Genomic DNA, 12,333 nt, shown 5'->3' with positions numbered 1-12,333 from the left:
GAGCAGGAACTGAGCAATGGGAGCTCACCCCGTCACGGGGATTCAAACCGCCAGCATTCTGATTGGCAAGCCCTAGGCTCTGTGGTTTAGACCACAGCACCACCCGCGTCCCATCATTTTCCACATAGACCCACTGACATCAATAGACTTAAGTGCCTTAAATGCATTGGATCTCAATGAGTCTACTCTAAATATGAGTTAGTTGGATATCACCCAATAACTTCCAATTTAGATAACATTAAGGATTTCATTTTATCTAAATAAAGCATACATTTTTAACACACTGTCACAACACTTCGAAGCATAGGTTACCTTAAATTATTAATGTGTTTTTCTGACAAGTTGTTTTTAAAAAAGTTGGAAAGTATACTGTTGTAGCAGGAACTGTTAACAGTTATATGTACATATGCAATGCAGTTTTTCAGTGTAACTACATACACCCTTCAACTCATTTGTGTAAGCATTGCTTTTTTTGTCTAAGATCATTATATTGAAAGTAATGAAATTTCCATTCAAAGATGCCAGAAACAGTTTTTAATATGCTTCTAAATATAACTTAATGGAGTAATTTTTTAATTAGACGTTGGACCTTGGAGCAGAAACATTTTTCCCACTCACTTGTCTGGACACTTTATTTTTGCATCATTAATTTCAAGCTTGGATTTATAAGCATGTTGAAAATACTGTAAGCTGAATGGTTTTATATAGAACTAAAACAATTTCTTTAATTTAGAGTGTGCTGCTTATGATGTTTCATTTACATCTGAGCACTTTTGTCTCTGGGATTTCTCAGTGTTGTGGATCACTTCTGAGCATAAGAGTCTTGCCATCTTACTGACTTCACTCAAGGGATGTCCTAAGTCTCACTTTCCTTAGATACCCAGTAATTTGTGCTGTCGTGGGATGCTGGGTTGGGGAAAGTGACCTAGTCTAATGGACCAGTCTAATAGACCAAATTCTACTGAAAAGCATGCATGAAAGGCAAGAGGTAGCTGTTGTTGTTGTTTAAAAAAACAAACAGTGATCAATTTCCCTTACACTTGCTTTTTTTCATAAGCAGGAGGAATATGGGGAAGAGTGTAGGCTATCTCTGAAGTATTGTGCCTCTGGATGCTTTTGTTTCCTCCATTCGGATAGCGTTTCTTACATACTCTGAAAGTGAAGTGATTTTATTCTTCTGAAAACAAAGATTGATCCTCAGAGTACCTCTACATTCCAACCAAGGTTTCACCTTAAAGAGGAACCTCCAGTTTCAGCTCCGATTTCTGCACTCCAAAATCTCAATGTCACTTCTAAGATCGCCATCATGTTATGAAAGTGCTACTGATGGTTTTCAAAGGAATGCTATAAATATTTCGCCAAACTTGTACATCCTAGCAATGAAACTTTTTGGCAGTCTTTCTGACAATTCTTGGTTCTGGTTTCAGAAAAGCATAGTGGTGGTTGTCTAGCCTGTAGGGATGAAAACAGAAATAGGAGTGGGAGTTCCTATTGTTTGCTTATTCATCTCATGTCCAGGATGAAACTCCATAGAGGGAAGAGCTGTTGAAGGCTGCTGTGCTCTGCCTTCACAGCTGGAGGCAATAATGCTTCTGAATATCAGTTTCTGGAAACCACAGGAAGGGGAGAGCTCTTGTGCTCATGTCCTGCTTGCTGGTTTCCCATAGGCATCTGGTTGGCCACTTTGAGAACAAGGTCTGGGCTAGATAGGTCATTGGCCTGATCCCAAAGGCTCTTCTTATATTATTTTGTTCTTAAGCCAGCGAATGTGATCCATATTCACTATTGCAGTTGCTTTCAGTCCACAAATAATACGTCACTGAGTACTTCCCACCTGCTTGGGAGTAAGTTACTGTTATGTACTGAGTTGAATAGAATCCAAAATGCAGCAGTTGGATTGGTCCTAGAACAATAGGATCCAGAATGCAGCAGTCTGATTGGTCTTCAGGAGCCACCCAATCCAGCTCCAGGTGGAAGTGAATCTGCAACCTGACTGGCCTACAGGAGAATCCCAGAATTAGCCAATCACATGCGGCCCATTGTGTAAATAATGTATATAAAGCAGATATTGTGGGGGAACTTTCATTCCTCACTACTAGGAGCTGAATAAAGAGCATGAAATCAACACTCGACTCCGAGGATATTTCAGTTACATAAGTTGTGTAGCCTTGCCACAGCAGTGAGACGAATAATGCAAATTTCAGCAGAAGATGAATGGCAGTGGAACAGAAACGCTGCAGCTTGCAACAAATACAAGGCAGAATGGGAAATGATGTCTTCTTACATCCCAACTCTTCTGCTACCCTTGAAGCCATATGCTATGCATGTTTACTTAGAATAAGTCCCCCTGAGTTCCACAAAGCCTACTTCAGGGTACATAGGATTTTACTGTTGATCTTGTTCATTATATTTTTAAATTCTCAGGCCAGCTGACAGTAGCTGTATTGAGTTTCTCTACAAAGATGAACCACTAGAGGCCACCACACACCTAATCAAGCAAAATTCCTCCCCTGGGGAATACATTACCGTAATCTGTCTTTCATGTATTCCTCCCCCCCCCCCAAAAAAAAAGTGTGGAAAGGATCTCCATTCAGTTTTCTTTTCTTCTCCACTCATCCCATAATGGTTCAATTTAAAGCTTCAGCCATAGCCACGAACTGTGAAGACAATGCATTTCGGAACGACTTCTGGGAGCACCTGTTGAGTGGGAAGCCCCCCCGCCAACATATTAAAAACAATAAAGTTTAAACTAAATTGCTTACTTATGCAAATGTGGCTGCACATGCATTATGTATATATTGATTGTAAATCCTCACACATACTTAAAAAAGAAAGGCGAAGGAATTAATTACATAGGGACAACCTTCCAAACTTGCCTCTTAGATTATATAGAAATAGACCAAAAAGAAACGAAAGAAAGAAAAAGTGCTGGCTATTGTTTTATTAACTACATCTGATGTGCTCATTGGAGAAGTGTCCAAACTGTGAACTGAATCAGCTTGAAAGCTAAATATTTATCACGGCACGTTATATTTTTAGATTGTCCAAGTGAACGTTTCCAGGTGTGTTTATGTCTCTCATGGAAATCAGTGCTTACCTTTGGCTGAATTGTGTTCTTTGTGCTCAAGCATATGGAGTGAACTAAACTCTTAAAAGGGGGGGGGGACCTTCGGTTTCTATACATAGCAGAAGCTGTTTTGCTCTTCATATAATCTAAACCCCATGGCACGGTCCCACATACAAATGTATCAAGATAATGACCAATGATAAAGCCTTGCCATCTCATGGAACTGCGTGCAAGCCAGTCTAAAGCTGCGCTTCTACCTTAGCGATTGCTGTGTAAACATTCTATATTGTGCCAGCATCCCTTTATCTGGCTACTGGAACAGAGATGCTAGACTTTGCTCCCTGCCAAAGAAAGCAACTTAACTGGCACCAGTAACCCTCTTCAGCAGACTGGAGTGACCAGCTTCAAATACCAACGTGAAAGTGGGTGAGAAGGCTGGTTCAGCAGAAGAGCATCTGCTTTGCCTGCAGAATGTTCCAGGGTCAACTCTGCCATTTCTAGTTAGGGTTCCCAACTGAAACCCTTGAGAACTGCTGCCAGTCTGTGCAGACAGTACTGAGCTAGATGGGCCAGAGGTCAGATTCAGTATAAGGCAGCTTCCTGTGGTCCTGTGACGGCAAGATTTGGGGTCTGAATGGTGCAGCAAGTCCCTCCCTCCCTCCCTCCCTCCCTCCCTCCCTCCCTCTAAGTGTCATAGCAAGGGTTAGCATTTGGGCTGCACCCACAATTTTGCCATGAAGTACCCCAAGTACAAATGGCTGTTCTTAAGTTTCAGGATCCAAATTTAGTTGAACACTTTTTGTGTCCTCTTTGTGCACAGCCTAGTTGTGGCCAGGGAAATAATTTCCCCAGGAATATAGCAGGTGAGAGTTTTCCTGAAAAGTGACATATAAAATAATAATAATAATAATAATAATAATAATAATAATAATAATAATATCATCCTTCTCAGGGACACGGGTTATCCTGGGACGGGTGATCCTAGGACTTGCCGATCAGAAGGTTGGCAGTTCGAATCCCCACGATGGGGTGAGCTCCCGTTGCTCGGTCCCTTCTCTTGCCAACCTAGCAGTTTGAAAGCACGTCAAAGTGCAAGTAGATAAATAGGGACCACTCCGGTGGGAAGGTAAACAGCGTTTCCTGCTGTGTGCTGCTCTGGTTCGCCAGAAGCAGTTTAGTCATGCTGGCCACATGACCTGGAAGCTGTATGCCAGGTCCCTCAGCCAGTAAAGCCAGATGAGCGCTGCAACCCCAGAGTCGTCCACAACTGGACCTCGTGGTCAGGGGTCCCTTTACCCTTTATCCTTCTCTATTCTCCCTCCAGTCAACCTAAAGGCATTATCAGGGTCTAGGGCATATTGCAGCCAGACAAGAACACTTGTGGCGTAAAGCAAGGCCTGTGTTGGGCATAGCTTGTGGAAACTCCCGAGGGCCAAACAGAGAAGGCTGGAGGCCACATTCCTGAGGTTCCCCACCTTTTCTATGTCCTTGTTTGAAATGCTCCGAGCTTTTTCTACTCTCCTTCAAGATCTGCTTCTGGCCCTTTGTCTCAACCTATCAGCTTCCAATTCTATTTTATCCCCAGTTTTGATGCACTTCACTTTCATCACAGTGCCTTCATAGGTGCCACAGTTTCCAAGGCTGCAACCTCAGCAGATGCTACATTTTATTCTCTCACAAACTCTGAGTCACCATTCGGAGAAGCCAAAGGGAACGCGTTGGGGAGCAAAAGTTGTTCCAGATTGTAGGAAACATTTGGCTAACAGATATGTTAAGAATCAGACTTTCCTGCAATAGGAGTCTTACCCCCTTATGGGTTCCCTCCCCTTTGCCTATCAACACAAATAGTTTTGTCCAACTTCTGATTATTTCATCACTTCTCTACTGTGTTTGCTCAGCTGTGCTGCCACTTTGCTTTGCAAAGCTGAGTAGCTACCAACTTCACCTAGCTTGCATAGACAAGAGGAGGTCTCACAGGGTTTTATATCGTACTCTCGCTATGACATACCTAGTGCATGGTATGCATATTAGCTGCAAACAAGCATCCAAAATGCCTCCTTAAGTAACATTAATATTCAAGCAGACTAGGACCAAAATAAAAATAAAAACAACCAATTTGATATGCTTATTGAAGAATGGTACAAACCATGAACTGACTCAGGTCAAAAAGTAAGTATTTATTAAAACAAAGCTTATTGCAAGAAAAACATGTTTGAGTATATCCTTTGGTTTTGGATTTCTAGGCCATCATAATCTGTAATTTGGATATGGGCAACAAAGAGTGTATGAGGCATGTATAAATCCCAAAGCATTTTTACTTGGTCCATTTTCTTTTGTTGAGGAGGATCCCATCAGTCAAGCAATGGCCATATGGTTTGATTGCATAAATATCCAGGTTCAACCACTGATGTTTCTATTTAAAAGTATCAGAGGGCCAAATGAGGTAGGAAGTTAAATGCAAATTTGCACTTAATGTGTACAAGATGCAAATGACAGATAGGTAGCCGCGTTGGTCTGCCATAGTCAAAACAAAAAAAAAATTCCTTCCAGTAGCACCTTAAAGACCAACTAAGTTAGTTCTTGGTATGAGCTTTCGTGTGCATGCACACTTCTTCAGATACGGATATCCTTCTAGCACTCATGATAATGATCCCCTAGAAGATTCCACTTGCATTTTTAAAAGAAATAAAGACAACTGTTAACATTATATATAAATACACAATTGAAGTTTCATTTTCTAGTTTGTCCATTCACATATTCATGCTCTGTAGGAATTCTGAGATTCCCATATTCCTTATTTTAAAATGGATGACTGAGTCATCCTTTTACATCTTTAGTGTGTATCTTTACCAAAAACATAGTGTGTAGTGCTGGTATGAGTACATACCATGTGTGGCTCCGGGTTGTGGGGATTAAAAACATATCCAAACATATTCTGAAGTCAGATTATTCCATGTGCACCTAGTTGCTGTAATCCACATCACAAATCTATGGTCTCTGACAGATTACTAGGGTAGCTTCTAATCCAGAGATATTTAGACCCATTTAAACAAGTGCAACTTACTTTATTCTTTTATTCATTTAAAATAGTTCAGACTTAATAATATCAATAAAATGTCAGTGCTAGCTCACTTTCTCTGACTTGAGCTCACTGTAGTTTATGCATATGATTTCTGACGTGGTTATTGGGAATTTTGCAAAGCAAAATTTTGCAAAGCAAAATGGTGGAAACACCTATACATTGTAGTTATATTTCTCTCATTTGTTCCCCAATAAAAAACACCCAGTAAAATCTTTCAGACATACCTGAAAGATTCCAGTTACTATAAAAGTTCATAAAACAGTCATAATTTCCACATTGTTCACCAATTTTGGGCCTTGCAGGGTTTCATTGTTCTTTGGGGCATGTTGCTTTGAACCATAAGTTTTCCATTTCTTTCCTACTTACTTCAGAATGGCCTTTCGAAAACTATATGTCAGTATCTCCAATATATGACTACCATTTCCACTTCCAAAGGTGCCATTTTTTAAATAGTCTTGCAAGTGTCATTGCTCAAATCTACACAACACACACATACTTTGCTTCAAAGTTTGCCACAGTTTGCATTAACAAGGATGAAATAATTGCGGGACTAGTGCTTTTTCTTTAGATTTAAGACTAAAACTAGTATGAGGAAAATAAATGAAAGAGAATGGTTTTACCAAACTAGATTAATTTATGTATAAATAAAAATGTTTCTTTCTGTTCATTTTAGGAGTATGGTGAAGCCAACTGTGATTGCTTCCAACTTGCCATGTTTAATACTTGGTATCCATCTCAGATAGGTTCATTTTTACCTACCTCTTCCATCACTTCTCTCCATATTTATAAGCTAAGCATAATGTAAGTGGAGTGGTTAATATGCATAACTACTGGTCCTGGTGTGCATTCCCCATGGTCACGCAACATTCTCATGGAGAATGTTCACGTAATCTATCCATGAAGATGCAATTGGTTGATATACATATGGAGAGCTGCTACCAATCCATGTCAACAATACTGAACTAGATGGTCCTATGGTCTCAGTATAAGGCAGCTTCCTGTGTTGTGAGGAAACCATTGTTCCCCTCTCAGACCTAAAATTCCCAGAATGGTTTACCGATCAACCCAGGGAACTCTTGGAACTGTAGCTCTGTGAGGGGAACAGGGGTCTCCTACCAACTTTCAGAACCCTTAATAAACTACAGTTCCCAGGATTCTTGGGGGGTGGGGGGTGGGACCATGATTGTTTAATGTGAATTCATATGTATGTATAGTGCATATATGACCGTCATCTAACCTCCCCATAAACAAATACAGATAAATTCTCCTTAAATAGCCAGCATTGTCGTATCTACCTGGAAACAAATCAAGATGAATGCTCAGTAAACTGGTCATCTGGAACCACCCTGTGCTAGATATGTTCTAGATTTAGCATCTAAAGAATGAGCGGCATATACATGAAGATATACCTCCCATAGCAGTAGATACACTTAGTCTTATGTGTGAAATGCCCTTTTCAAATGTTTTGGTTGCTTGGGACGTGTATTTTTAATGTAAAATTGCTTTTAATCTGGTATCATTTTGTCATCTGCACCAGAAAGGTAAAGAGTTCAGTGGCGTTGTCTTTGAAAAGAATTACACAGCTCGATATCAGATTTATTGGCTAAGTGTTATTAACAATAGTCTTGAGACCAGATCTGTTTAATTTCTGTCATATAGGAATCTGAATACTTAAAGCCTACTGTAAGGCCAAATGGACTACCCAGTGTTTAGAAATCGTCTGTCACAAATCTAGCAGCTGGGAATAATCAGATAGCACTGTGGGCTGAACATGCATGTAACCCAAGTTCTCCCAGGAGAGGTGCTTCTAACGGGGCTACTGAACGCATGAGTGTTAAAGTTGGTTCACTTTTCTTTAAAACAAAATACATTCCAAATATATGTCAGACCCCCAGCTGTTTTTTTTCCCCCTGAGGGAGACTGTTGAGTTGACAGACAAACAGAAATATGAAAAGAATAAGAGTGATGGAATGTTATAATAATATCAAGATGCTTTAGATGTGTATTGCTCACAATTCTCATACTATACCGTATCTTTCTCCATTTCTGTTTCAACAATAAGCTTTGCATGGCTGAGATCATTCTTCGGCTGCTGATAAACTCTATAAAGAATGCCACAGGAATGGCTGAATCAATCTTTAACAAGGCTAGGCCATTTTGTATGGGTCCACAAATCAGCCCATTCCATCCTGTTTATGCATTGGGGTTTTGTTTTTAAAAATCTGCATAGAAATTCACATTTAAGTTATTTTTTAAAGATGCATTTTTATCTTATGTAAATCAGTAAGTATTGTTTTAAATTGTACTTGGATATGCTGTTTTTCTGGATATGCTGTGATATGATGCAGCATTAGGTCTGCATCAGAGCAAACGCCAGTGGATAACTAAGATCCAGACTGCCCATTAATCCAAGAAGGAAGGAGCAGGTAAATTCAGAATTTTCAGAGCTCAAATTATACCATTATCTTTAGGATGAAGCTACAATGGGCAATTTCCTTTAGCAATAAATGGGTTTAATTATTATTCTTTCAACCTTTGCAGCAAATGGGAATATGAGGTTGCTATCTTAAAACACGTTCAGAATCCCCACTTCCAGTGAATCTTCATTTCTTTCCAGTGTTAACAGTTTGATAATAAAGAGTACATCACATGAGCTGATGCCACAGTGATGCTCTAACTCCCCATCTGCTGTGGAGACAGGTACGTGGGTGTGGCAATGCAGAATTCAGGCTTCTGCAGACCATGGCACATGCACACACACACACATTTGTAGCAGATCAAAGTAAAAGCAATGCACACCTGGCCCCTTTCAGGATTTCCACATGGATATGTCAAAACATGAAGAGAAAGATCACCCACATCATATCTCAGAAACCCTGGGCTTTGCCTTCCTGTTTGCATGTTGACATAGACTGCCCCAAGGAATAAGATCATATCAGAAAGAGCCAGCCCTAAATACGACAAGCTTAAAATGATGTGGAACGAACAATACAGCTGATGAAGGAAAAGCCTGATGCCTGAAGTCTTAGGTAGGGTGAAGTTCTTGTCTGATGTTTAAGTTTGAGGCAGGCATTCACATCTGCTATATTTGTTGGCGTTGCTTTAAGATGAGACAAAAGGCCTTTTGTCTCATCATTTTTTAGTTACATGAAGTTCACGTCACGATTAATTGAGTGATATCCGGCATATGTCAAGTCATTTTTCCTATATGTGCTGAAATGGCATTTAGTTCCAGTGAAACCTATGCATCTATTAAGGTATATGCCAGTGTAGTCCAAATAGACTCCCTAACTGCAGAAATGGCTCTAACTGGGTTTTGTTTTGCTCTGTAGACCCTCTGCCGAGTATGAGCAGAACTTTGCATAGTTCAGTCATGTTTCAACCCAGAGCCACTAAAGGAGATTCTGAGAAATCAGGAAGGAACTGACTTCAGTTTCAAAACTTAAAAGATGTAGTTTAGAAATTAATAGACAAATGGGCAGATGGATGGATGGATGGATGGATGGATGGATGGGAATCATGAGACTGGATGCTGGCTGGATGCTGGGACCTCAAGCTTGAGAAGAGCTCTTTGCATGGAGATTCTTAAGCAAGGAAGCATTGACTTTGCAGTCACTATAGCAAATGGCTTGCCAGGAATTTTTCTGATCTCTGCCACTTTCCCCCTCCCTGCTAGTGCACAGGAGAAACAATCCACAATCCCTGGCTTAGTGATATAACCAGAAAGTAGATTTGTTTGAGTAAAACAAACCACAGCCTGTTAGCCAAGAACAAACATTGGCTACAGATCATCATTTGTTTGGAATGAAACAAATCATGAAACCCACCTTGGGCATAATGGGTTCCTTTTCCCTGGGTGCTAGCAAGGAGGACCATTACAATGGTTTACAATGAAGTGCCATTAATATACAGCTCAAACATTTTTGGACCCATTCAGAGTCCATCTGCAAAAGCAATCTTTCTGAGAGCCTTTTAAACTACTTTGTCCTCCCCTTAGATGTGCAGTGGTGTCTTCTCTTGAGACTTCTAGTCTGGTGATCTGTGTTGATCCATTGGTGGTCAGGACACCCACAGCTCTCTTCAAGCTCAATCAGGAACAGGGACTTTCAACATCAATATTCTTGATAAAGATCTTTGGATTGACCAAGAAGGTTGCCAGAGAAGTCTGAAACAAGACATATGTACACCTCATGCTCAAAGTCAGGAGTCAAGAACAGTATTCCATAATAATTAAGGTCTTTTATAACATGAACTACAAAGCTTATGAGGCATGGGGAACATACTGTATTTTCATTTATGATGGGACTGTGTACATATTTTGGTCCAAAGCACACCACAATTTTTTAAAGATTCTCAAGATTACAATTTAGATGAATCCACAGCTATCGTTTGTAAATCTATGTGTTAAGGAAGCAAATGACTATACATTCAAAAGAACTTTTGGCTTGCTGTTTGCAGCAGCTACCATTTCTCTTGTGCAAAAGTGGAAAACATTGCAAAGTTTACAACTATCACTGTGGTACAAAAATGTTTGGCGTTTTCAGAAAATAATAATGCATACTTGGGAAGTCTCAGATGGATTGGCAAACCTGGAACATCTTTATGCCATATGATGGGACTTTATTATTTACACCACTACAAAAGCTGTGCATAACTCGTTAACTCTACCAATGCATGAAATCTGGGCATCACAATAATACTTTTTGTAACTGGTCCCCTTATGTTAGTCTCATCTGACTATGAACCAACCATGAGAATTTGTATGTTAGATTCCTCTTTTCTGTTTTGGTTTATAGTATATAATTTAATTGAAAACACTTTTAAATGACCTAGAAAGCTTAGAATCAGTACACATGTGGCATATGACATCACATCTACTGGAAATGTCTGAAAATTGGGTATTGTGTGTCAAAATTTGGGGCTTAAAGAGTACTTCATGACAGAGATCAGCACTCCAGCACAAGGTAAAATACAGAGGATGGAACATGTGATAGTTCCAGTCTGACTACATAGGTGAACATGCCAATCAGAGAGAGGGGTCCAGAAACAACAATTGGTGTGTATCTTATTTATACATGCTTGAAAAATGATGTATTTATTTTTGTTAAATGAATGCTGAATTTACTAGCTTTTATGTGAAAATTCAACACATGAAGTGATAGCTGTTTTTGGTGGCTGAAACAGGCACCAATTTCCTTTTTGCTTCTATGGCTAATGCACCAGTTTTTGTTCATCCATAATGGGATTGTTGCCATAGCAGTGGCTACCCAAATAGAATGCATTAAGCTATTCTTTCATTTCCCTCTAATGTTCTCTGTAATGTGATCAAAATTATATTAGGTGCACAACTAATATCTACAAAAGAAAAGCATTAAGAATGTTGTCATTCCCCTCAAATTACTTGCTTTGCAGTCATATTGATTTTAGTGAGGCTGCTCTGGAGTCCATTGTGTCCTACTGATGTAACATCTTCTGGGAAGTCTGCTTTGCTACACTAGGCACATTTATTCTTAGATTTAACTTCACTTGTGGAAACTACAGCGTCATTTATGGCTTTTCATCCCCCCCCTGCATTTATACCACACCCTAGAAAGTGAGATATTGTCCAAGAATGGAAAATCTCCATTCTCTGGCATGCTGGAAATAGTTGAGCTTTTGGCAAACATGATAGCCCATCACTCTCTTCCAGAGAACTGTATTGCAAAGCCCAGGATGAAAGGTTGCCAGGGAGGAGATTTCAGAAAGCTTTATTTCCTGATGCAAACAATCAAGTTCATCCCATTTGCTGAAAGGAGTATAAGTACTAAGGGCTCAACTTGTACATTACACATGAATATGTGCAAGGGACAGCTGAACAGTGCATACCTTTTCTGAAAAGCAGTGTTGCGAGGGGAGATTGGAAGAGGAAAAGCAGCAGAGGAGAGATGTTTTCCCGTTTCCCCACCCATTGCTTTACTCCTTAAAAACCTAGGGATGTAGGTGGCGCTGTGGTATAAACCACTGAGCCTCTTGGGCTTGCCGATCAGAAGGTTGGTGGGTCAAATCCATTCTTCTTTTATTCTTCTATTCTATTATTCTATTCTTCTATTCTATTTTCTCATAACTACTCTTTATTCTTTTTTCTGTATTTTCTCAAAAGCAATAAAAATATTAAAAAACAAAAACAAAACAACAAATCCATGTA

At 39.8% G+C, this 12,333-nt stretch overlaps 1 long non-coding RNA gene across 6 annotated transcripts in view; it reads left to right on the top strand.

Annotated features, from left to right (window-relative positions):
• The first annotated feature begins 3,367 nt into the window (after positions 1-3,367).
• Positions 3,368-12,333, top strand: part of LOC310842538 — a 49,226-nt gene continuing 40,260 nt past the window's right edge. For 3 of the 6 annotated variants that reach the window (XR_014563167.1, XR_014563168.1, XR_014563169.1), the window contains exons 1-3: positions 3,368-3,493; positions 6,823-6,950; positions 8,498-8,575. This is a non-coding gene — a long non-coding RNA (uncharacterized lncRNA). Of the gene's footprint in view, positions 3,494-6,822; positions 6,951-8,497; positions 8,576-8,690; positions 8,803-9,481; positions 9,601-10,146; positions 10,862-12,333 lie in introns of those variants that run through there. The other 3 variants (XR_014563171.1, XR_014563170.1, XR_014563172.1) reach the window with 3 other exon arrangements.

The sequence above is a fragment of the Podarcis gaigeae genome (assembly GCF_964106915.1).
Source record: "Podarcis gaigeae genome assembly, chromosome: 4".
Lineage (NCBI taxonomy): Eukaryota > Metazoa > Chordata > Lepidosauria > Squamata > Lacertidae > Podarcis > Podarcis gaigeae.
This window is presented reverse-complemented; position numbering and strand designations above follow the sequence as displayed.